At 47.0% G+C, this 24,432-nt stretch overlaps 1 protein-coding gene across 6 annotated transcripts in view; it reads left to right on the top strand.

Moving 5' to 3' along the window:
- The first annotated feature begins 223 nt into the window (after positions 1-223).
- Positions 224-24,432, top strand: part of TNRC6C (trinucleotide repeat containing adaptor 6C) — a 146,505-nt gene continuing 122,296 nt past the window's right edge. For all 6 annotated transcript variants that reach the window (XM_040330138.1, XM_040330136.1, XM_040330141.1 and 3 more), the window contains exon 1: positions 224-617. The gene's annotated coding sequence lies outside the window, so the exon portion shown is untranslated. The remainder of the gene's footprint in view (positions 618-24,432) is intronic.

The following is a 24,432-nucleotide window of genomic DNA, read 5'->3' as shown; positions in this document are numbered from 1 at the left end:
AGAGGCTCCTACAGTAAGCCTCGCTCGGCTCTTGTTTGTCCTCCAGCCGCCCGGCTCCTCCCCCCCACCATCCCGACACGCCCACCCTTGGCTCTCGCTAATCGGCTGACACTCTTTGCCATTTTCCCCTTTCGCCCCGCCCACCGAGAACTTGCCAGCCAATGAAAGCCTCGGAATCCCTTGCAGCCCAGCGACTTCATTTGCATCGCCGCGCCCCCTTCTTCGCTTCTTGTCAGTTAGCAACAAAATGGCCGCGGCTGCCTCTCTTCTGTCTCCTATCGGCGGAACGGCTGGAGCTTGGTGAAGGGAAGCGGCGGACGTGTGGAGAGGAAGAGCGGGGCCCGCCCACACCTGAAGGAGGAGAGAGAGAGACTGAGAGCGAGCGCTGTGTGCAGGGAGCCTGGCCGGGGAGAGGCGCCTTCATCTCCTATCACTGGCTCTACGTGGTCCTGGCGCTAAACCTCCGTCACCCGTCCTCCCTGGATCCCCCCCGGGACCCTCGGAGCTCCCCCCTCCTCCACCACCACCTCCGGAGAGAACAGCGGCCCAGTCATAGGAGGGAACCGGCGACACCACTCCATCCACTGCCACCGAGAGACTGGGGGAGACGAGACCAGGTACTGGGGGAGGGGAGGACAGGTACAGGAGAGACGCATCGGCGGGTCTATGGGGGGCTCTGACGTCTGTGTGTGTAAGAGGGTTCCCAGCTCCGCCCACCGGGGGGAGGGGCTCACACTGCTCTCTAGAATAGGGGGCGTTCTCTCAGAAATGTCATCTGCACCACAGCTGTCCATACACTCTACGATCTGTACAACCCCCAGCAAGATGGCCGTACAATCTGATTGTACAACCCCCCCCCCCCCAGCAAGATGGCCGTACAATCTGATTGTACAACCCCCCCCCCAGCAAGATGGCCGTACAATCTGATTGTACAAACCCCCCCCCCCAGCAAGATGGCCGTACAATCTGATTGTACAACCCCCCCCCAGCAAGATGGCCGTACAATCTGATTGTACAACCCCCCCCAGCAAAATGGCCGTACAATCTGATTGTACAACCCCCCCCCCAGCAAGATGGTCGTACAATCTGATTGTACAACCCCCCCCCCCCCAGCAAGATGGCCGTACAATCTGATTGTACAACCCCCCCCCCCAGCAAGATGGCCGTACAATCTGATTGTACAACCCCCCCCCCCCCAGCAAGATGGTCGTACAATCTGATTGTACAAACCCCCCCCCCAGCAAAATGGCCGTACAATCTGATTGTACAACCCCCCCCCCCCCAGCAAGATGGTCGTACAATCTGATTGTACAACCCCCCCCCCCCCCAGCAAGATGGCCGTACAATCTGATTGTACAACCCCCCCCCCCAGCAAGATGGTCGTACAATCTGATTGTACAACCCCCCCCCCCAGCAAGATGGTCGTACAATCTGATTGTACAACCCCTCCCCCCCCCAGCAAGATGGCCGTACAATCTGATTGTACCCCCCCCCCCCCCAGCAAGATGGTCGTACAATCTGATTGTACAACCCCTCCCCCCCCCAGCAAGATGGCCGTACAATCTGATTGTACACCCCCCCCCCCCAGCAAGATGGTCGTACAATCTGATTGTACAACTCCAAAAGCCCCCCCCCAACGGGAAAGGCGGCGGTCCAATCTGATTGTACCCCGCCCCCAGCAAGATGGCCGTACAGTTTGGATTGTATAGCGTACGACCCTTTTGATGGAAAATCATACAATCTAAATTGTACGGCCTTTTTAAAGGGGATCATACAATCAGATTGTACAATCTACATCAAGATGGCTGTACACACTACAATCACACTGTATAGTACACAGATTGGCCCTTTTGGTGAAAAATCATACGATCTCCTTTAAGGTGGCGGCTGTGTACTATACAATCTGATTGTACAATCCCCATCAAGGCGGCTGTACAGTATACAATCTGATTGTACAATCTCCTTTACAATGACCGTATACATTGTAATCTCCTTGAAGATGACCATATACTATACAGCCTGCTGTACACAGATCAGCCAATAGGGGCTCTCTCTGTGTAAGAGGGTTCCTTGCTCCGCCCACCAGGGGAGGGGCTCACTAGAATAGGTTAGTTATGGATGTGACAGAGCCGGGGACACCCAGTGTGATCATCTCAGAGGACATCTCACAACTGGCCATACACTATACAATCTGATCGAGGTGACTGTACACATTACATTCTTCCTTAATAGAGAAGTACGGGAATCAAGCTGGTTTTAGATTCATACTTGCCTAGGTGATGCTGCATCTGTCCCCCAGGGCCTCTACACTGAGAACTGAGCGATGGAACGTGGCTGATTGTTCGGTTCTCTTAGCTCCCTGAGTAGAGAGTTGGCGACTGTCAGCCAGGCTCTCCTCTCTGCTCCCTGGAGCTGTGGAGGGGCAGAGCGGATGGCTCGGGCTCTGAGCGGAGTGTCAGTCCACGCACATGACAGATCCAGGCTCCAATTGTCGGGGTGACGTGGTGCCTGGACTGAGAGAGCTATACAATCACATTGTGCAATGTTCTTCAGATCTACCATCAGCTACAAATTGTAAGCGTCTGCCTGATTTAAGGTTGTCCCGATACCGATACCAGTATCGGTATCGATACCAAGTATTTGCAGGAGTACTCGTACTCCCGCAAATACCCCCGATACTAAAATAGAATACTTGTTCCCCCCCCCCCCCCTGCTGCCCCCTGCTGTCCAATCCCACGAAAGGAGGAGTGTCTATACGCGGCGGGGATACAGCTATTTAAACGAAAGCTGTAATGTTCCCCGCACGCTGATTAACGGCGGGACTTGCGGCATCATCAAGGTATGGGGGACATGGCTGCATTATGTGGGGGGACATGGCTGGAATATGTGGGGGGGACATGGCTGGAATATGTGGGGGGGACATGGCTGGAATATGTGGGGGGGACATGGCTGGAATATGTGGGGGGGACATGGCTGGAATATGTGGGGGAGACATGACTGCATATGTGGGGGGACATGGCTGGAATATGTGGGGGGGACATGGCTGGAATATGTGGGGGGGACATGGCTGGAATATGTGGGGGGGACATGGCTGGAATATGTGGGGGGGACATGGCTGGAATATGTGGGGGGGACATGACTGCATATGTGGGGGGACATGGCTGGAATATGTGGGGGACATGGCTGCATTTGGGGACACATTTAAAAAAAGTATCGGTATTCGGTATCGGCGAGTACATAAAAAAAAAAGTATCGGTACTTGTACTCAGTCCTAAAAAAGTGGTATCGGGACAACCCTAGCCTGATTGGACACAAATTGAAGTGTAAGCGTCTCATCCTATCACATAGCTCTGGTAATTCTAAAAGCGATTGTACAATCAGATTGTATAGTGCAAGGCCACCTTCAGGCTTACTGTATACGGGACGTTTTATAACCTCTCCGGAAAGATTTCAAGTGGTTGTAAAGGTTCATAAAAAAAAAAAGTCATACTTGCCTACTCTGTGCAGTTGTTGGTTTTTGCTCCTGGCTCCTCCTCTTCTGGGGACCCTCCGTGGTGCTCCTGGCTCCTCCTCTTCTCGAGTGCTCCTTCGGAGAAGCGCTCACCTTCGTGGACACCCATGCAGACGCTCTCTGGTGTCCTGCTGATGCATCCGTAAAAAAAAAAAAAAGACGGCAGGACTCAGCCCCGCCCCCATCATTGGATTTGATTGACAGCAGCGGGAGCCAATGGCTGCGCTGCTATCAATCTGTCCAATCAAGACACCTGCCAGAGCTGGTGTGCTCATTCCCGTTGTGGAAATTCCAGGGCTCAGGTAAGTGTAATGTGGGGGTCGGGGGCGCTGCTGCAGCACAGGAGGTTTTTCACCTTTAATGCATTAATGTGAAACACGGCGAGGGTTTACAGCCGCTGTAACTGGACAGTCCCCTTTGCCACGTTTGCATGTAGAAGTTTTTTTTTTTGTTGTCAGATTAAAAACGCCCGCAAATGAAATGCGGCTAAACATGAGTTGCCGCGTTTACAAGCTGGTACAGGCGTTTGGCGTTTCAAATGCCTCTGAACAATCGTCCTGAACGCATTTTATTTTTTATTTTTTTTCTTTCCAAAAAATGCTTCTAAACTCAACTGCCTAGAAATTACTAGAAATGACCCGGTGTACTGATAAGATGACAGAGGAGCGTTCGGGAGCAGCTAGAAAAAATGCCCAACTGATCCTAAACTTCCGTTTACCGTGTACATGAGAGCTTAGACACAGGAGTAGGCAACCTCCGCCCTCCAGCTGTTTTGAAACTACAAGTCCCATGAGGCATTGCAAGACCCTGACAATCACAGGCTTGATTCCTAGAGGCAGAGGCATGATGGGATTTGTAGTTTCAGCACAGCTGGAGAGCCGAGGTTCTTATCCCTGGCTTAGTTACCAAACCTGAGTAATACGAGGAACAAACCATCCATTCACATTGTATGCAGGCAGGTCCTTGCACTACGTAATTGATGGAGACTGTACAATCAGATTGTATAGTCAGCAACTGGTGGCCATACATGCTGTGATAAACAATCGCTTTTCCGATCGGTCTCTCCTGTAGCATTGACCAACAGTCCACAACCCATTCACTTGATATGACACACAGGGATGAGGTTTTCAATTGATGAGATACAATCATTTCTCGATCACATCGGTTTCCATCATGCAGTGTTAAAAGCTGATCAATCAAAATGCATTCAAATGAATGACCAAAGCATCAGTGCTGTAGATTGATACGTTTTCCCCTGACTGATCGGAATTGCTCAGAAAGGAAGTTCTGGCTATCTGTTTACAAATCCCATTGTTTTGATCAGATGTATGAACTGAAGTGTGTATGACCAACATAAAGGAGATTGTACAATCAGATTGTATGGCCAGCTTCACTCTGAAGGTCGCCTCCTGTCATCTCTATGTAATTGCCATATAGAATCCCCCCCCAGCCCTTGCTTCTGCCATTAGGTGGCGCCATTACCTTGTCACCTGCCTGACTCTCCACACACTGACAGCCCCATGGATGGGTTATATAACCTAGGCCCCTCCCTCAGCTCCTCCCCTAGAAATTGATTGGTAGCTGTGTGCGGAGAGACAAGGTGAGGCTCAGTGCTGTGTGTTCCCTCTGCAAGAAGTCATGTGACTTTTGATGATGTCTACAGTGTGGCCCCTCCTGATTGGGGGGGTGTGGCTTGTGAGGATTTAACAAGTACATGAATGAGGACACTATAAAAGAGAGATTCTGGTATATGTTGGCAGGTGCCCCCCCCCTCCCTTGCTGACCTAATAGAGCCCACCCCCCTCTACAGATGTATACAGTACTTACTGAGAACCAGCAGCCACTGCCTTTGTTTGCTGATGTCCAGTGGCAAATGGCTCCCCCTCTTGGCCATGCCTGTGCAGTACAGCCCCATAGACTTCTATGAGACAGTTCTGGGAAAGCCCCCCCCCCCCCCCCCACATAATGGAAAACATGGGTCCTACACCCCATCCCCTTTGTAGAAGGTGTGGCTTATCCATACTGGTATCCGGATCTGTACGGCAGCTCCAATCGCTCGCTCTGCCCTTCCACAATGCCAGAGTAGTGATGGGGGGGGGGAGGGGGCTAGAAGGGTGCAGTAGGGTAGAGGAGTATTTGAATATCTATAGCAGTGATTTGCAACAGCTGGAGGTCCGCTAATTGCATAACTACAAGTCCCATAATGCCTCTGTCTCTGGGTGTCATGCTTGTGGCTGCCTGAGTCTTGCTATGCCTCATGGGACTTGTAGTTCTGCAACAGCTGGAGGTCTGCTATTTGCATATCCCTGGCATAGAGAATGCTTTAACACCCCCCCCCCCCCATCCCCCAAAGTAAGGGAATGTTCTCTATCTGTTGTCACTAGAATGTACCCATTGGAAGATTTCCCCTGTGTTCTTGTTCTGGTGACAACTAAAACTTTAGACACAGAAATTGTGGTCACCAGAACAGATGCATAGAAATAACTCTTGAATGGGGACACCTCAGTAAAAACCTGGCAGGGGTTTAGTCCCTCACTATTCTATTTAAAACAGAGAAGAATTGACTTTTTAGATGCAAGCAGGGCTGTTAAAGGGTTAACACCCTATCCACCCTTCCAGACCCCACTGTATTCATCTCTGTGGGCGATGAGCTGTCAGTGCACAGCCAGCAGGTGTAGCAATCCAGGATTTGATATCCCTATTCCCCCCCCCCCTTTTTCTTTTCTCCTGTAGAGCTTTCAGGAGCGATTCTGATTGGTCAGTGCTGGTACATGGCCACTTTGACCAAACAGAATTGCTCTGGTCTGTCCTGGAGTCCCTATAGGAAGAAGAGCAGGGATTTCAGATCCCTGAAATACTACACCAGCTGTGTGGGTAATGACAGCTCACCCCCCACGGAGGTACTGTATTTATCGCGGTATAACGCGCTCCCGCGTATACCGCGCACCCCTAAAGTGGCCCCCAATCCTGTGGAAAAATGTTTTTTTTTGGTGTCTTGCGCGGCGGCCTCGTCGGGTCCGGCGTCCGTCTGCGGCTTCGGGTGTCCTCTTCGTCGGGTCCGGCGTCCTTCTGTGGCTTCGGGTGTCCTCTTCGTCGGGTCCGGCGTCCTTCTGCGGCTTCGGGTGTCCTCCTTCGTCGGGTCCGGTGTCCTTCTGCGGCTTCGGGTGTCCTCCTTCGTCGGGTCCGGCGTCCTTCTGCGGCTTCGGGTGTCCTCCTTCGTCGGGTCCGGTGTCCTTCTGCGGCTTCGGGTGTCCTCCTTCGTCGGGTCCGGCGTCCTTCTGCGGCTTCGGGTGTCCTCCTTCGTCGGGTCCGGCGTCCTTCTGCGGCTTCGGGTGTCCTCCTTCGTCGGGTCCGGTGTCCTTCTGCGGCTTCGGGTGTCCTCTTCGTCGGGTCCGGGGGCTGTCTGCGGGCTTCGGGTGTCCTCTTCTTCGGGTCCAGTCTGCGGCATCCTCGCATCCTCCCTGCTCATTTCCCGCGCCGAGTTTTGAATACTGCGCCAGCATCTACCGAGCGCAGTACACTCGGGCAGGCTCGGCAACACTCGCGCTCACGTCCTCTACGTCCAGGACGTGAGTGCGGAAGGAGCCGAGACTGGCCGACTATACCCAAGTGTACTGCGCTCGGTATATGTTGGCGCAGTATTCAAAACTCGGCACGGGTATCGGCGTATACCGCGCACCCATGATTTTTCCCTGATTTTCAGGGCAAAAAAGTGCACGGTATACGCCGGTAAGTACGGCATGGAAGGGGGGTCAGGGAGCGTGTACAGGGGTTCACTATTTAATTTTCTGGTCTGAAAAGGTGACCTTACGCTTTAAAGCTGTAAGATTTGCTTGTGCTTCTCTGCTTTATGTGGAGCACAGTGAAGGTTGTGATTGGTGCCCTTGCCTTCCTATGCTTTCTTCTGCAGCACTTAAAAAATCATTAATTTCCTGTCAGCGGTGCGTTTTCTCAGGTTAAACACGCACCTTCCAAATAAATGGTAACATGCAAAATACCAACGTGCTTGTGAACCTTTCAGGCACAGCTTGAATGTCATTCTGCCCATACTTTGCATAACACATTAGGAAGGAATAAAGATTTCAGTAAAACCAAAGGCCAGGCTTTTTCTCCGATTTGGATACAGTCATAATGGGACAGAACCTCTGTGAGGTTTTTATCTGTGTTCTTGTTAGGAAGATTCATTCTCTTAATTGTCACCAGTGTCCCTGGGAATGACCGAGGGTAGATCGAACACTTTGAGCTGTCCCCAAAACAGGAATAGAGGGGAAATATTCAAGGGGGACACTTGTGTCAGTGACAGCTCTCTAAGAGAGGATTTTCCTCATATTGGAAATATATGCTCTCACTTCCTGCTGAGCCTACAGGACAGGAAGTGAAGGGAAATCTCCCCAATGGGACACCGATGGCAAAACAAGCCTTAGTGTGTTTTACCCTCGCCTACCATTATCTGAAATAAAAGAAAATAAAAAAGTTTTGGCTTCATATATACTTTAGCATTAATAAATTTGCGTATCGCATAAATGTGTCTGTAATATATTCTGAACAAGCATCCCATAACATCCTTTTACTGATCCTTTCATGTCCTGGTTAAATGCGCAACCAGATGTCCCCTAACCATAGAGGAGGGTAGTGCTGTGTCTATGAAAGGTATTTATATTCTATCTAAGAATGCCTAAAGAAAATATTCCAAAGGTCAAATCCAGGGACGCGGCTAAATACGCAGGTGAAATACATATAAGGGGCTGTTTACCTGCCAAAGAGTTTGTATTTTTACCTGACCTCTTTCACACTGGTGCAGTGCGGGCATTAGCGCTATTCGGCTGCTAGCGAGGCAGTATTAATCCTCTGCTAGCAGCCTAAGAAAGGGTTAATAGTGCCCATGTTGCGGCGCTGCCCATTCATTTCAATGGGCAGGAGTGGTGTATACAGCGCTCTTGCACGGCCCCAAAGATGCTGCCTGCAGGACTTTTTTTTTTTTTTCGTCCTGCAAGCGCATCGCTCCAGTGTGAGAGCACTCAGGCCTTCACACTGGGGTGGCTTGAGAGGCGCTTTACAGCTGATTGTCTGCCTGTTTAGCTGCCTATTCTCCCTGCACCTGATTGCCTACTTTTTCCTCCTTTTGGCATTACCTTTGCACAGCAAAACACCCCAAAAAAATGCCTGGGCGTCGGCGGTAAAGCACCGCTATTTTTAGCGCTGCTTTTCTGCCGGTTTTGCCCCCGGTAGCGGCCAAAAAAGGGTCAAAAACGCTGCTGCCGATTGATTTCAATGGGCAGGGGCACTTTAGGAGCGGTGTCTCCGTGCGCCTCCACCTCCCCGCGATTGAGGCTGCGCCCTTCTGCAGGCCTAAGCTTCCTTTCCCGGGCGCCAGGTCGCTAATTCTGGTCGCAATTGCGAACGGGCGCCCCGGATTTTGTCGAAACTTACTTACAAATATTAAACTTTTTTTTTTTTTTTTCTTTTTTAGCATTCCAGGGAACTGTCACTCCACTACAGAGGACATGAGAACACATGCCAACACATGAAAATGCATGTTAAACGCACATCAACACACATGCATTTTCAATGTGTTGTGGCGAGTTTTTGGGCAATGTGGTGTGAAAGGACCCTAATGAGATATCAATAATTTAATTTATCTTGTATCTGTCTGGAGTTCAGCTTTAAAGTCCCTCACCAAATCAGTAATTGAAGGACGAGGAATAAACCACCCTGGCGACCCCCTAAGATGAGGCTAATAAGTTGCTTATTTCACTGTCCTGCCTTGTAGATGGAGGCGGCTCTATTTTTCTGACTCCACGGCTCACATGGATGCAGGTTTTTGTGTCCTGATGATAATTTGACACAAATGTGCGTCCTTTAATCCTAGGATTATGGGGTAAAACGTTGGAGATTTTGTATTCTTTTGTAAACTTTCCTTTACTGCCATCGGTATAAAATGTAGCACATTCACGTGTGGTTGGATTTGCTGCCAATTTCTTCAGTCGGTAGAAAAGTGGCCAAGAACTTGGCAAGAACTTGGCATGAAGTCGGGCAGGAAAGGCGGTGTGTATAGTATGAACCCCTGATGGGGGGGGGGGGGGGGGGGGGGCGGTTGCACAGTGCAGCTCTTTACTCCAGTTGGGAAACTTTGGGGTAGAGGAAAAGGTTTCAGGAGAAGGGGGAGGTCGCTTCTGGGATTTTCGCACTTGAAAATTAAAGTAGTTCCAACATATCATTTTTTTGCATGGAAGGCTAGATTTATGGCACCCAAGAGTATCTATAAAGAAGCTTTGCAGTGGGATTGACATTAAACGGGGGGAGGTGAATTTAACAAAAGCGAAGCTCACAGCAACTGGTGCAGCTGTGCCTGGTAGTCAACCCGCTCCCCCTTCCCGCCGCCCTTCGATGCTTCTACCGACTCACCGCTGCGATCGGTGAGTCGGAGAACAGATGCGCCGGTGTAGTGTCACAGCTTGCTGCCTATCGTAGAATGCTGCGGAAGTCACGTGGCGGCCAACTGCGCATGCGCGATGCGTTCCAAACGCAAGTGCGATGCGTTCCAATGGATTTACGACAGTACACACCAGCGAACCCGGCATTCAGGGCTTCGCTCGGACGGCTCGCTCAGCCTCCTGGCTCTTTTTTTAACATCCTCCAATCCACGGGGATGTTAAGGAAAGAGCCTGGATGCCGACCGAGGTTTCACTGGTGTGTACTGTTGTGAATCCATTGGAACGCGTCGCGCATGCGCAGTTGGCCGCCACGTGACTTCCAGAACATTCTAGGATTGGCAGCAAACTGTGACAATACACCGGCCCCAGATGCCTACCATAGAGATTTGCGGCGGGGCAGATGGTCACCGGAGTCTCTATGATCGTTCGGAGGTTGGGCGCGATTTTATGACGTCGCGTTCAGCCTCTGCATTAAAAAAAACAGCGCCGCCTTGGCTGGGAAGCCAGGATTGTGTGTGTGTGTGTGTGTGTGTGTGTGTGTGTTGTTTTTTTTTTTTTCTCAGGCTTCCCAGCCTAGAGGTGAAATGTAGGGTCTTATTGACCCCACATCTCACTGTAAAGAGAGCCTGTCGTGCTTATTACAAGGGATGTTTACATCCCTTGTAATAGGAATAAAAGTGATTCATTTTTTTATTTTTTTTAATAAAATTAGCAATAAAGAAGAAATATTTTTTTTTTTAAAGTGCCCCTGTCCCTGTGTGCTCACACGCAGAAGCGAACGCATACGTAAGTCCCGCCCACATATGAAAACGGTGTTCAGACCACACATGTGAGGTATCGCTGCGAACGTTGGAGCGAGAGCAATAATTCTATCCCTAGACCTCCTCTGTAACTTAAACATGTAACCAGTAAAAAAAAGTTTAAAGCGTCGCCCATGAAGATTTTTAAGTACTGAAGTTTGGTGCCATTCCACGAGCGTGTGCAATTTTGAAGGGTGACATGTTGGGTATCTATTGACTCGGCGTAACATCATTTTTCCCATTATGCAAAAAAATGGGCTTAGTTTATTGTAAGGCGTTTGAAAAATGATTGCGCAAATACTGTGCGAGATAAAAAGTTGCAATGACTGCCATTTTATTCCCTAGGGTGTCTGCTAAAAAAAACTTAGTGTTTGGGGGTTCTGGGTAATTTTTATAGCAAAAAAAAGATTTTTACATGTAGGAGAGAAGTGCCAGAATAGGCGCGGTAAGGAAGTGGTTAATAAATCTCCCCCAAAGTATTGACACTGGGCTGATTGCAGCAGCTTTGTCTATGAAGATTCCAGGGAATAAATCCGATCTGGTTATTGATAAATTTACTAAAGTGAATTGTTTTGAGAGGGAGTAAATTTCCTGTAGGTTAGGATATACATTAGAGGGGTTTACATGCAACATTGATCCTTTTCTTTCTTCTATGTTGTCGGAATTAAATATTTGAGTCCGATTTTCTTCCGCAAACTGTTTGTGGGCTTTCTTGTGCATCATCTTTAGAAGAGGCTTCCTTCTGGGACGACAGCCATGCAAACCTATTTGATGCAGTGTGCGGCGTATGGTCTGAGCACTGACAGGCTGACCCCCCCCCCCCCCCCACCCCTTCAACCTCTGCAGCAAGGCTGGCAGCACTTATACGTCAATTACCCAAAGACAACCTCTGGATATGACGCTGAGCACGTGCATTCAACTTTTTTGGTTGACCATGGCGATGTCTGTTCTGAGTGGAACCTGTCCTGTTAAACCGCTGTATGGTATTGGCCACCAGTTTCAGGGTCTTATAGCCTAGGCCATCTTTATGTAGAGCAACAATTCATTTTTTTGCCATGTTGAACTTCCAGTAACCAGTATGCGAGAGTGAGAGCGATAACACCAAATTAAACACACCTGCTTCCCATTCACACCTGACACCTTCTGACACTAACGAGTCACATGACACTGGGGAGGGAAAATGGCTAATTGTACCCAATTTGGAAATTATCCCTTAGGGCTCTTTCACACGGAGCGGACTGTTTCCGGGTCCGCTCCGTGTGTCTCTGTCGGCTCAGCGGGGATCCCCGCTCAGCTGTCGGCGGATAGGGCGGTCCCCGCACACAGTGCAGGGACCGCCCTGTCTCTGCTCCGCTGTCCCCTATGGGGAACCTGATGCAGACGGACCGTCTGTCCGTCTGCATCAGTTCCGCTCCGCCGAACGGAAGAAAAATAGGGTTTCTTCCGTTCGGAAAAGCGGATCCCGACTGACGCGGACGCTAGCGGATGCTCCATCCGCTAACGGACGCGTCCCCATAGGGATTCATTACAAGTCCGTTAACGGACTTGTAATGAACGGACAGACGGAGCGGACGTCTGAAAGGGGCCTTAGGGATGTACTCACTTTTGTTGCCGGCGGTTTAGACATTAACCACTTAAGACCCGGACCTTTATGCAGGTAAAAGACCTGGCCAGTTTTTGCGATTCAGCACTGCGTCGCTTTAACTGAAAATTGCGCAGTCGTGCGATGTGGCTCCCAAACAAAATTGGCGTCCTTTTTCCCCCCACAAATAGAGCTTTCTTTTGGTGGTATTTAATCACCTCTGTGGTTTTTATTTTTTGCGCTATAAACAAAAATTGAGCGACAATTTTGAAAAAAATGCAATATTTACTTTTTTGCTATAATAAATATCCCCGAAAAATATATATAAACTTTTTTTTTTTCCCTCAGTTTAGGCCGATACGTATTATTCTACCTATTTTTGGTAAAAAAAAATTGCAATAAGCGTTTATCGATTGGTTTGCGCAAAATTTATAGCGTTTACAAAATAGGAGATATTATTGCATTTTTATAAAAAAGAAAAAAATTTTTTTACTACTAATGGCGGCGGTCAGCTTTTTTTTTTTTTTTTTCTGTGACTGCGACATTATGGCGGACACATCGGACAATTTTGACACATTTTTGGGACCATTGTCATTTTCACAGCTAAAAATGCATTGTTTACTGTGAAAATGTCAATTGCAGTTTGGGAGTTAACCACTAGGGGGCGCTGTAGGGTTTATGTGTGACCTGTAGGGGGGGCGGGGCTGGACGTGTGACATCATTGATCGTGTTTCCCTATATCAGGGAACACATGATCAATGAAGCTGCCACAGTGAAGAACTGGGAAGCTGTGTTTACACACGGCTCTTGCCGTTCTTCAGCTCCGGGGACCGATCGCGGGACTCCGGTGGCGATCAGGTCTGCGGAGCTTCGGACCGGGTCGAGGGCGCGCGCCCACGGCTGGGCACTTAGAGGACGTACAGGTACGTGCTTCTGCCCAGCTGTGCCATTCTGCCGACGTATATCTGCAGGAGGCGGTCCTTAAGTGGTTAATGGCTGTGTGTTGAGTTATTTTGAGGGGACAGCAAATTCACACTGTTATACAAGCTGTACACTCACTACTTTATATTGTAGCAAAGTGTCATTTCTTCAGTGTTGTTACATGAAAAGATATACCACCACCTCGCCTCCCGCCCGAGTGTGAAAGGGGCCTAAGGGTTTTTGTAGACAAATACCGCCTGCTTTCTGCTTGGATTTGAGACTGGTATAGGAAGAAGAGCAGCTCTGACACAGACGAATGCCCTGGCATAGAAGCCCTAATGGAGAGAAGTGGCAAGGAAGAGAATTTATTTGCCACTCAGACGATCAAGGCTGCCTGTACAGTTAATTACTTTATTATGAAAAATAATGGGTTCATCTTTAAGAGACTGTTACATGTTCAGCCCATATGTAGGGTGTAACATGCTCGTTTCACGCGCTGCCAGAGCCCCCTCTTCCTTTTGACAGCAGGCAGGGATTCTTCTCCTGCCACCCCCGCTGTCCGTGTGGCTGTATGGGGCTCTGCCAACACAGCAGCAATTATTCATTCACCGCAATCTGTGAATGAATGAACGAACTATGTCTGCTGTCTTCCACTGCGGCAGATGGATTTGCAGTTTTTTCTATGGTCTGAGTGTGCTGATGAGTCCATTCACACGGCCTACGGCTCTGTAACTGAAAGCCTATATGGAGGGACTGTGTGCAGGAGCCTGGTATTGCACCCATAATACACTGTTCGCAGGCTCCTGTGAAAGATTATAATATAATCTATTTTTGCTCAGAGGTGAACTTGGTCTTTAAAGCAACACTTGTATACATAGGGCTAGATTCATAAAGGCCGCCGTAAGTTTGTGCGGGCGTAGCGTATCCTATTTACGCTACGCCTCCGCAACTTAGACGGGCAAGTGCAGTATTCACAAAGCACTTGCTCCTCAAGTTGCGGCGGCGTAGCGTAAATCTGCCGGCGTAAGCGCGCCAAATTCAAATTCTCAGGAGGTAGGCGTGTTTTTTATGCAAATAAAACATGACCCCACGTAAATGACGTTTCTCACGAACGGCGCATGCGCCGTCCGTGAACGTATCCCAGTACGCATGCTCCTAATCACGTCGCAAATAGTCAATACTGTTGTCGTAATTTACGCAAAGCCCTATTCGCGAATGACTTGCGCAAACGACGTAAAATTTTCAAAATTCGACACGGGAACGACGTCCATACTTAACATTGGCTATGCCTCATATAGCAGGAGTAACGTTACGCCGGAAAAAGCCTTACGCAAACGACGTAAAAAAATCCGCCGGGCGCACGTACATATTCTACGCTGAAATCTACGGCAGCGCCACCTAGGGCTGCACGATTCTGGTCAAAATGAGAATCACGATTCTTTTACTTAGACAAAAGATCACGATTCTCAAAAATGTAATGCCAGAACCCCCCACCCCCCCCAAAAAAAAATAATAATAATAAATAAACCTGTGATTTATCTGAAAATATGAATATATAAAAAGAGACCAGTGATATGTCTATAATGTTAAAGATCATATAACTCCTATGAATAAAGCAGAATAAAACTTTGATTCTGATTTTTTTCATAGGAGTTATATGGTCTTTAACATTATAGACCTATCACTGGTCTCTTTTTTTTTTTTTTTTATAGACCAGAAGCAGTACTGCCAGCAACCATTGGGTGGCGCATGGATACACACAGTTGTACAGAACTGTGAGAAGGTTTAATACAACAGAAGCAGTACCGCCGGCAACCACTGGGTGGCGCATGGATACAAACTACTGTTGTGAGAGAAGCTCAGGCATCTATCCAGCGGCGCAGGCTGCTGACGTCGGTTTCGATGTTGGCGGCATTTGCGTTCCACACTGGTTACGTGGACGGCGGTGACATGTAGGAGAATCGTCGGTCATTCTGAGGGGAGATCGCGGAGGAGGAGAATCGAAATCGTGATTCTCTCCGCGATTAATCGTGCAGGTCTAGCGGCCACCGTAAATATGCACCCTAAGATACGACGGCGTAAGAGACTTACGCCAGTCGGATCTTGGCCTAATTTTCCTACTGCGTATGTGCGAGTCGTGCAGCGCTTTGTGAATGGCTGGCTGTCTTCTGGGACACACATGAGTCCCTAGAAGACAGCGCGCCCCATTATTATTATTTTTTTTTTTTTTTTAATTATGGTAAACCTCGCTTTAACTTCAGGAATGACCCCTAGGCCTGAAAGCCTAATGACTAACCACTCGCTGTCTCACAATTGAGTTTGTGATTTCTCTGCATAGTAGCAACCACCAGATGGAGTAGGCTCCAGACTGGTCATGACGGTCTATGAATATATTCTGTCTAGTCAACTGTAACGCTATTCCTGCTCATCCTATGTATTCTTACTAGTTGCATTTCCACACACGTTCCTGCAAAATATGTGTTTTGCACACAGAGACCCTGTGCAATGCTTTCTGACCCCCTTCCCCCAACTAATCTAATTTTAGTAACTAGTGAACAGTTTCAGGCTCCATTCACACTTGTGCAACTTGTCATACGCCTTTGGACAGCACAGTTGCATGACAAGGCACACCCTATGTTTTCCAATGAGTTCTGTTCATATCTATGTGACTTAAAGTGGAGGTTCACCCAAAAAGTAAATTTTTAATATTGGATTGAGGCTCGTTTTGTCAAGGGGAATCGGGTGTTTTTTTTTAAATCAAAGCCGTACTTACCGTTTTAGAGAGCGATCTTCTCCGCCGCTTCCGGGTATGGGCTGCGGGACTGGGCGTTCCTATTTGATTGACAGGCTTCCGACGGTCGCATACATCGCGTCACGATTTTCCGAAAGTAGCCGAACGTCGGTGCACAGGCGCCGTATAGAGCCGCACCGACTTTCGGCTACTCGTGACGCGATGTATGCGACCGTCGGAAGCCTGTCAATCAAATATGAACAGCCAGTCCCGACGACCATACCCGGAAGCGACGGAGAAGATCGCTCTCTAAAACGGTAAGTACAGCTTCGATTTAAAAAAAACACCCGATTCCCCTAGACAAAATGAGCATCAATCTAATGTTAAAAATTGTTTTTCGGGTGAACTCCCGCTTTAAGTCACAGTGACTTCAAAGTATGTGCTTGTGGTTTTTTTTTCCCGTTGTTTGGTAATTTTAAACTCAATAAAATCAGAGTTAAAAGAAAGTAGTTCATGTACTACTTTTGTTGTGATTTGAGGGCCATAGATTTCATTGTTGACCCTCAAAAGTTGCACTCCGAAGTCATGTGACTTTGGAGATGTACAGGTGTGGACGGGGCCCTAATGTGAAATGATTAGGGTATACATAGTATGCATTTTTTAAGGTATTGTGAAGTTTAATGTGTTATTTTTGGCAGTATTTTCACTTTTTTTTTTTTATTGTTGCCATATAGATTGGTTATAGTGCTAATTTCAGTCATCTTTTGTACTGTGATAAAATGAATTGTAGAAGTGCGCTATTCTCTGTTGTAGGCCCAAACCTCAATATGTAACTTTTCTGGAACTCCGGTTTGTCCTATTCTTGAACTGTGGGTAGGGTTATGGCTTTTTTTAGGTGTTGGATCAGGAATTAAGTATTTTGGGGGGTATCTTTAGTTTGTGGATTATAAGGCCCCTTTCAGACGGACGGATAGAATGGTGCTTTTAGCTGGGGATTTTCTATTTTTCTACCGCAGCTAAAAGCACACAATGTTTTCCTATGGCCCCATTCACACACAGCGTTTGCGTGCGATTACGTTACATGCGGTTTGGTGCGAATAGAAAATATAGAATTTAATGCATCCAGGTGTGATGTAGCGCAGCTATATGCACATAACCGCAGGTAATCGCAGTCTTTTTTGTCAAATGCGGATAGCAGCGTTTTAGAATTCAAGGGACCCAAACAAAAACAAAAATAAAATAAAAAGGGTTGTTATGGAAATGAATACCGCAGCTAAACGCGGCCGCAGTTAAACGCATGTAATCGCAATGTGCAAATGCAGCTAATCGCAGTGCCTGGAGCCTTGAATTTCACAAAACATTTGTAGTGCTTTTAACTGCAGCAAAACAGCCGTCCGTCTGAAAGGGGCCTAAAGGTTCTAGGGCAGGGGTAGGCAACCTGTGGCACTCCAGCTGTTGCAGAACTACAATTGTAACTGCCAACCCTATCATGCCTCTGGGAGTAATTGTAACTACCAACCTTGCAATGCCTCATGGGAAATGTAGTTCCACAACAGCTGGGGCCTCTATTTACACTCTGAAGCCCGAAAGCTGTCACGGCCGGGCAAGTACTGCACATGCACGAGTCGCACTGTGCTCCCGGAATGGACAGCCGTTCTCCTGGGACCTATCGCGTGTCCCAGGAGATCGCCTAGAGCAGTGTTTCTCAAATCCAGTCCTCAAGATGCCCCAACAGGTCATGTTTTCAGGCTTCCCATTATTTTGCACAGGTGATTTGATCATTTTCACAGTCTTGGTAATGACCACAGCTGTTTCAACTGAGGGAAATCCTGAAAACCTGACATGTTGGGGTACCTTGAGGTCTGGAGTTGAGAAACACTGGCCTAGAGGGAGGTGCCGCCTAGGTGGAAGTAGTCCCACTCCTACCGACGCGCTCCACTTTAACATTTTAACACCCTAGAGAATAAAATGGTGGTCGTTACAATACTTTGTCACACCGTATTTGTGCAGCCATCTTACAAGTGCACTTTTTTTTGGCAAAAATATATACTTCTGGCAAAAATATATACATTCTTTTTTTAATAAAAGGACTTGTCGAATCCGTCTCTTGTTTACACTGCTTTTTTTTTTTTTTTTTTGGGCTAGGATCTGGGGGCCAGATTCTGGTGAGATCCCCTGCCCACAGACCCCCACTGCTCAGAGTTGTCGGGAAGAGGCCCTTGTCCCCATCAACATGGGGACAAGGTGCTTTGGGATGGGGGGCACAGAGCCCCCTGCATCAAAGCAACCACCCCCCTTGTTGAGGGCGTGTGGTCTGGTATGGTCCAGGAAGGGGGTGGTGCTCGCTCGTCCCCTGTCCCCCCTTTTCTGATGTGCCGGGCTGCATGCTTTGGATAAGGGTCTGATATGGCGTGTGTGTGTGGGGGGGGGGCGGGGTTCCCCTTCAAAATTCATACCAGACTCAAAGGGCCTGGTATTGTTGGATCCCGTTCATTGAAGTCAGACATTAAGTTGCAGGGCAAAGTCTGATCAGAAGTCGTACGACTTTTGCGTCGGTATAAAAGAAAAGACTGAGAAAAAAGAAAACTATTGGAGCCACCACATTTTAAGGACTGCTTAAATATGACTTTTCTGTTCCTTGGTTCAGGTACACTTCCCCATAACTTTATATCCTTGCCAGACCTGGCCTCTGTCTGTGTGATACATTGCCGCCTGTCGTGCTCTGAAATGTATAATTTTTTTATTTTATTTATTTTTGCATTCTGCATGGGTGGACAGGATACAGAAAATGGTCAAATTGTCAAGCAAGAGGATCTTTTTCCTGTTAAATTTAATACAGATTTATTAAATGGTCCAGAAATATGATTGCAGAGTCTAGCACACTTTTACTTGAATAATGTTGCTTGATTCCAACCTTCGTATACATCTATCGTTGCTTGTATTTACAATTAAGGCTTGTAGTGAAGGCTGGGATTAGGGGCCTTTATTTTTTTTTATTTTTTTTGTGGTTTAAAAGACTGAAGGGCTCTTGAGAGCTGGAGAAAGCTATCTGAGCTGCTGCATGCCATTTTTATGGCTCACTGCCCAGATTGGATTCCCCTTATACAGCACTGTAGTGTCTTCATTACGCTTGAGGGTTGCAGGAGGTGCAACATATTCCTTAACCTTTCTCAGAGGGAAATGGAACACACTAATTGCCTACTGTGTGTGTCAGTTTGGTGCTTTGCTTTTGGCTTGTGTTTTGGCATTTGTGGAGATGCGTCATCTTTAAACAAAAAGTGTTGATTTTGTCCAAATGTGTTTTATTTTTTTCCCCCCAAACGTAATTTGTACATATGTAAAGTTTGTATACCTTTTTCATATTCTATATATTCCCCCCCCCCCCAAGCACCAGTTATTTATTTTATCTGCTTGGGCCTGGTTCAGAGGGCATACTACAGCATACACTCATGTAAGGGCCGTGTTTACCTCAACTGGGATGCGTCGCCAAATTGGGGGCAGCAGCTGTGTCCCAACTGACATCAATGGGGGTGCAGGGAACTAGACATGTGCAACTCGTTTAGTTTCTAATTAGTTTTTTAACGAAAATTCGGAAATTCGTTAATTTCGAATTTTCGTTTTAACTGATTTTTTTTATTTCCCAATTTTCGGACTTATGAAAATTTCGGATTTCCGAATTTTTCAATTTCCGAGTTTTCGGACTTCCGAAATTTCGAGTTTCCGAATTTTTAAATTTGCGAATTTTCGTATTTCCAAATTTCGGAAATTCAGATTGATTTTTTTTTTTAAATTTTAAAAATCCAGAATTTTAGAAATTTCGAATTTTTTTTTTTTATTTTCAAATTTTTCAATTTTGAATTTTCAGATTTTTTTTTTTTTTTAATTTTAGAAATTTTGAAATTTTCATTTTTTATTTTCGAATCTTTCAATTTTAGAAATTTCTAATTTAATTTTCAAATTTTTCATTTTCAAATTTCGATTTTTGAAAAATTTGAAAAATAAAAAATTGTAAAATTCGAAAATTAAAAAAATCAGAATTTTCGAAATTGTGGAATTTTCGTTTTGTTTTTATTTTAGAAATTTCGAATTAAAAATTTTTCGTACTTCCGAATTTTTTAATTTCCAAAATTTTCCGAAAATTATTTTTTTAATTTTCGTTTTATTCGTGTTTTGCTTTTTCGGAATGTCGGAATTCCGAATTTTCGAATTTCACGAATTTACGAATTTCTGAAAAAAGCAAAACAACGAATAAAACGGGAAAAACATTTTTTTTAGATTTTCCCGAATTTCCGAAAAAAAAAATAAAATAACATACGAAAACGATTTTTTTGGCAGTGCACATGTCTACAGGGAACACTTGTGCATCCCTGTGCATGTAAACCTGGCCCTTGGCCCCTGGCATTGCAGAATTGGGCTTGTGAATGAGGGCTTGGTTTCTATTTAATCTAATACAAGATGGTTTGAGGCCGCATTCACACTTCGGCGTACAAAATAGCGGCGTTTTGTCCCGCGAATTGCGGCGACAAAACGCCGCGATTGTGAATGCAGCCTTCACCCCCTCTATGGAGATGTTTCACATCTCCTATGCCGAAAGCCGTCTGAAAAAAAGGTCCGGGACTTTTTTGCAGGCGTTCGGCGTGGAGATGTGAACCATTCCATAGAGGGCAATGTAAAATCGTCCCTCTGGCGTCTCGGGGCTGCAGCGGCGCCACGCTACAGGCGTATATACGCCTAAGTGTGAACGGGGACTTAGAGTTGCCTCTTCCATGCGCTATTCTCCCAAACATATGAATTTAGCTGATCTGAGCAAGCATGTGACAGTCCTCTAATCTTTACAGAAGAGTCCTAGTTTTGTAGATCAGAAGTCTTTTTTGAATCTTATTTTTGCAAAATAAGGCATCACAGCCCCCCCCCCCTCCCCTCATGTACATCGGTGTCTCTAGCCTACCCGTCACATCATAGCCCCTTTACATCAGACCCCCTCTTTACACCAGTATCCTCAGGCCCCCTTTACATTAGTGCCCATAGTCCCCCTTTACATTACAGTCCCCCTTTAAAACGGTCCCACAGTGTCCCCAGTTCCTCTTCACATTGGAGTGCCCCTTTATGTTGCTGTGCCACTTGCATCACACTGCCCCTCCATTTTAGAGTGCACCTTTCATTGTAAGCCTCCCCTGCAACGTCATGCCCTTTGGCAGGGTAGAGGCACTTATCACCTGTGCTGGCTCTCCCACCTGCCCATGTCATCCTCACAGCAGTGTGGGGGGGCAGGAGGAGCTGCAGATCTGGACCGAGGGTGGAAGCTGCCCAATTTGTTATGTTCACAAGCAGGTGAAAAGTCTTTGAAAAGACTCCCACTCTTTGTTCTGATTTTCAGCACCACCTGCAGTGATGAAGACAGCAGTGGCTCGGTGGGTGACTTGGGAGAGCTCACACAGCTGCTAAGTGGCGGCCACGGTCTGGACAGGACCATCACACTGTCTGGGTCCAGACCACAGCCCGCCATTTAGTAGGGGTGTCAAAAATAAACGGCGCATCAATGCATTATGATTCAGCCTTGCTCGATTCTGCATCGCTGCAGAGATTGGCTGAATCACGATGCGCATTAAGGTCATTGCGGCTCCTCCCCCTTGCCACATTCATCTTGGCAGACACTCAGGCCGGGTTCACACTGGTACGACACGACAGTCATAAAACTTTCATCCTACTTTTCTCTGTGACATTGGTCCGACATCCATCCTACTTTCATGGACAGGATACTACTTTGATCCGAGTTTGATAGTCTGACTTGTTCTCTCTCTTTTTTTTTTTTTTTTTTTTTTTTTTTAAGTGCCTCCATCCCAACACACTTGCACGCAAATGCAAAAACATATGTTCCTCCCACGCGCATATGTAAAAGGTGATCGCAGCACACATGGGAGGTATTGTCAGAGCAAGAGCCATAATTGTGGCACCAGACCTCCTGTGCAACTGATAACCTGTGAAGGCGTTTAAAGTGTCGCCTATGGAGAATTTTAAGCACTGTAGTTTGATGCCATTCCACGGGCAGATGCAATTTTAACAGAGTCCCGGCTTTGGATAGATTGATGGCAGCATTGGCTCCTGCTGCTGTCTATCAAATCCAATGACACAAATGTTTGGGGTTCCAAGTTATTTTCTAGCAAAAACAAGTAGATTTTTTTTTTTTTTTTTTACATGTAGCAGTAAAGTGTCAGATATGGCCCGGGTACAGAGTGATTAAAGTGTTTTAATGCTTTGTTGGTGTTGCTTCTTCCACATGTGACTGAAGAGTTCAGCTCCACGCAGACACTGAGCTGGATCCTGGCTCAGAGACAGGAGAGAGAGAGGATTGCACCCAGGAAGATCTGGGACTGCAGAGTAACACCCGAGCTTCACATGTCAGAGGAGATGTCGGGATTCTGCTTGTGAAAGGAAACTTGGGCTCGGATCACACTAGCCGACTTCCAGTTACCTGACTCTTTTTCAGTGCAACTTTGGAGACCGTCTTCGATACGACTTTTACACACTTTAGCATTGAATCCATGTCCGTTATATCAAAGTAGTTGTCAATTGAAACGGCTCTCGTAGGGATACATGACATTTCACATTTGGGTCTCAGTCGATTCCTAAGCCACAGGTGTTTTTTATAGCAAACCAGCTACTGAAGAATACAAGCTTGAATTGCGCTACTTTTTTAATTATAGCAATAAAAGTTTAAAAAAAAAGTATTTAAACTGAGCCTGATCATAGGAGCAGAGAATTTTTGGTTAGAAGATTCAAATATTGTGGGTTACCCTACCACTGCTCCCAATGGGGGCTCCAGCCGCATGTGCCAGGCAATCTGCGACTTTGTTGCTAATCTGGGCTTGTTAACCCTGCAGTGCTTGGCAGGTAGAAGCAGCTGAAACTCGAGGCCCTCGGATTACAGCCGGTACACCCAGTTCTCTTCTCTTGACTGCGATCCCAGGCCCTGATCTGCTCGGGTTTCCTGATTGCACCAGCAGATCATGGCTTTGGATGACAGTCAAGAATCTGGGTGTACAGGCTTCCTATGACCAACACGCTTTAGGAGGTGCTGTCCATTCTATAGGTTTTTCATGACAGTTTGTACAGGGTGTTAGAGGCTCTTTGTTCTTTAGGATTGGCATTGTTTTATATTTGTGTGTGTGTGTGTGTGTGTGTGTGTGTGTGTGTATATATATACCTACAAATTACAGTTGTGACTAGGGTTGTCCCGATACCACTTTTTTAGGACCGAGTACAAGTACCGATACTTTTTTTCAAGTAGTCGCCGATACCGAATACCGATACTTTTTTTTTAAATGTGTCCCCAAATGCAGCCATGTCCCTCGCATATGCAGCCATGTCCCTCTAGCCATGTCCCTCGCATATGCAGCCATGTCCCTCTAGCCATGTCCCTCACATATGCAGCCATGTCCCTCCAGCCATGTCCCCCCAGCCATGTCCCCCATACCTTTGCCGCTGCCGCCGCATGGAGAAGATCACAGCATTCATATCACGATCACCTATCCAATCCCGGGCAAGGGGGAGTGTCTATACGCGCGGGAACACTACAGCTATTCAAATGAAAGCTGTGATGTTCCCGCACGGCGTTTAACCCATGCGGCGGTACGATTCGGTGGTGCGATGCGACGGCGCGGCGGGGGGGGGGGAAGTATTCTATTTAGTATCGGGGGTATTTGCGCGAGTACTCCCGCAAATACTCGGTATCGGTCCCGATACTGGTACTGGTATCGGTATCGGGACAACCCTAGTTGTGACTCTGTAACCACTGTTGTAAACACAGTAATCAATGTAAACAATCTGTCTGCTTTAGTCTTTAATTTCAGCTATAGTGGTCTAGATCGGTGGTTCGCAACCCTTTCCTCCAGTACCCCCAACAGGCCATGTTTTGGGAATTTCGCTTTGATAAAATAGCTGTTCAAAATACCAAGCCATTGACTCTGATTTAGGCCCCTTTTCCACACTACTGCCACTTCAAAGTCTTCATTTTTAGGGAGGTTTTTTTGTAGTATGCTATGAAAGACACATGTAGTCAACCTTGGAAGTCCGTATGGCAGGGTAACAAAGCAGAAACACAACCAGGAGATGGGGATAATGTGTGGTCACCCTATAACAGCAATTTCCAGATGATATTTTAGTAGGAGCTGCAGATTTAAAATAAAAATTAAATTTCTAAAGGCGTGAGATTTGTTAAAGGGGCTGTAAAGGTTCACGTTTTTTCACCTTAAAGAGGAAGTAGACCCTCATAAATTTGTATTAAAAAAAACCCTGCAAGAGTCACAATGAGCTAGTATGCATAGCATACTAGCTCATTATGATCGACTTACCTGAGATCAAAGTTCTCCTCCGTGTCCTTCGCCGCCATATCTGACGATCTTCTTCCTGTTATCGGCGCTGTGATTGGCCAGAGCGACGATGACGTCACTCCC

The sequence above is a fragment of the Rana temporaria genome, chromosome 12 (assembly GCF_905171775.1).
Source record: "Rana temporaria chromosome 12, aRanTem1.1, whole genome shotgun sequence".
In the NCBI taxonomy this organism is placed as follows: domain Eukaryota; kingdom Metazoa; phylum Chordata; class Amphibia; order Anura; family Ranidae; genus Rana; species Rana temporaria.
Note: the sequence above shows the minus strand (reverse complement) of the source record. Positions and strands in the feature narration are given on the sequence as shown.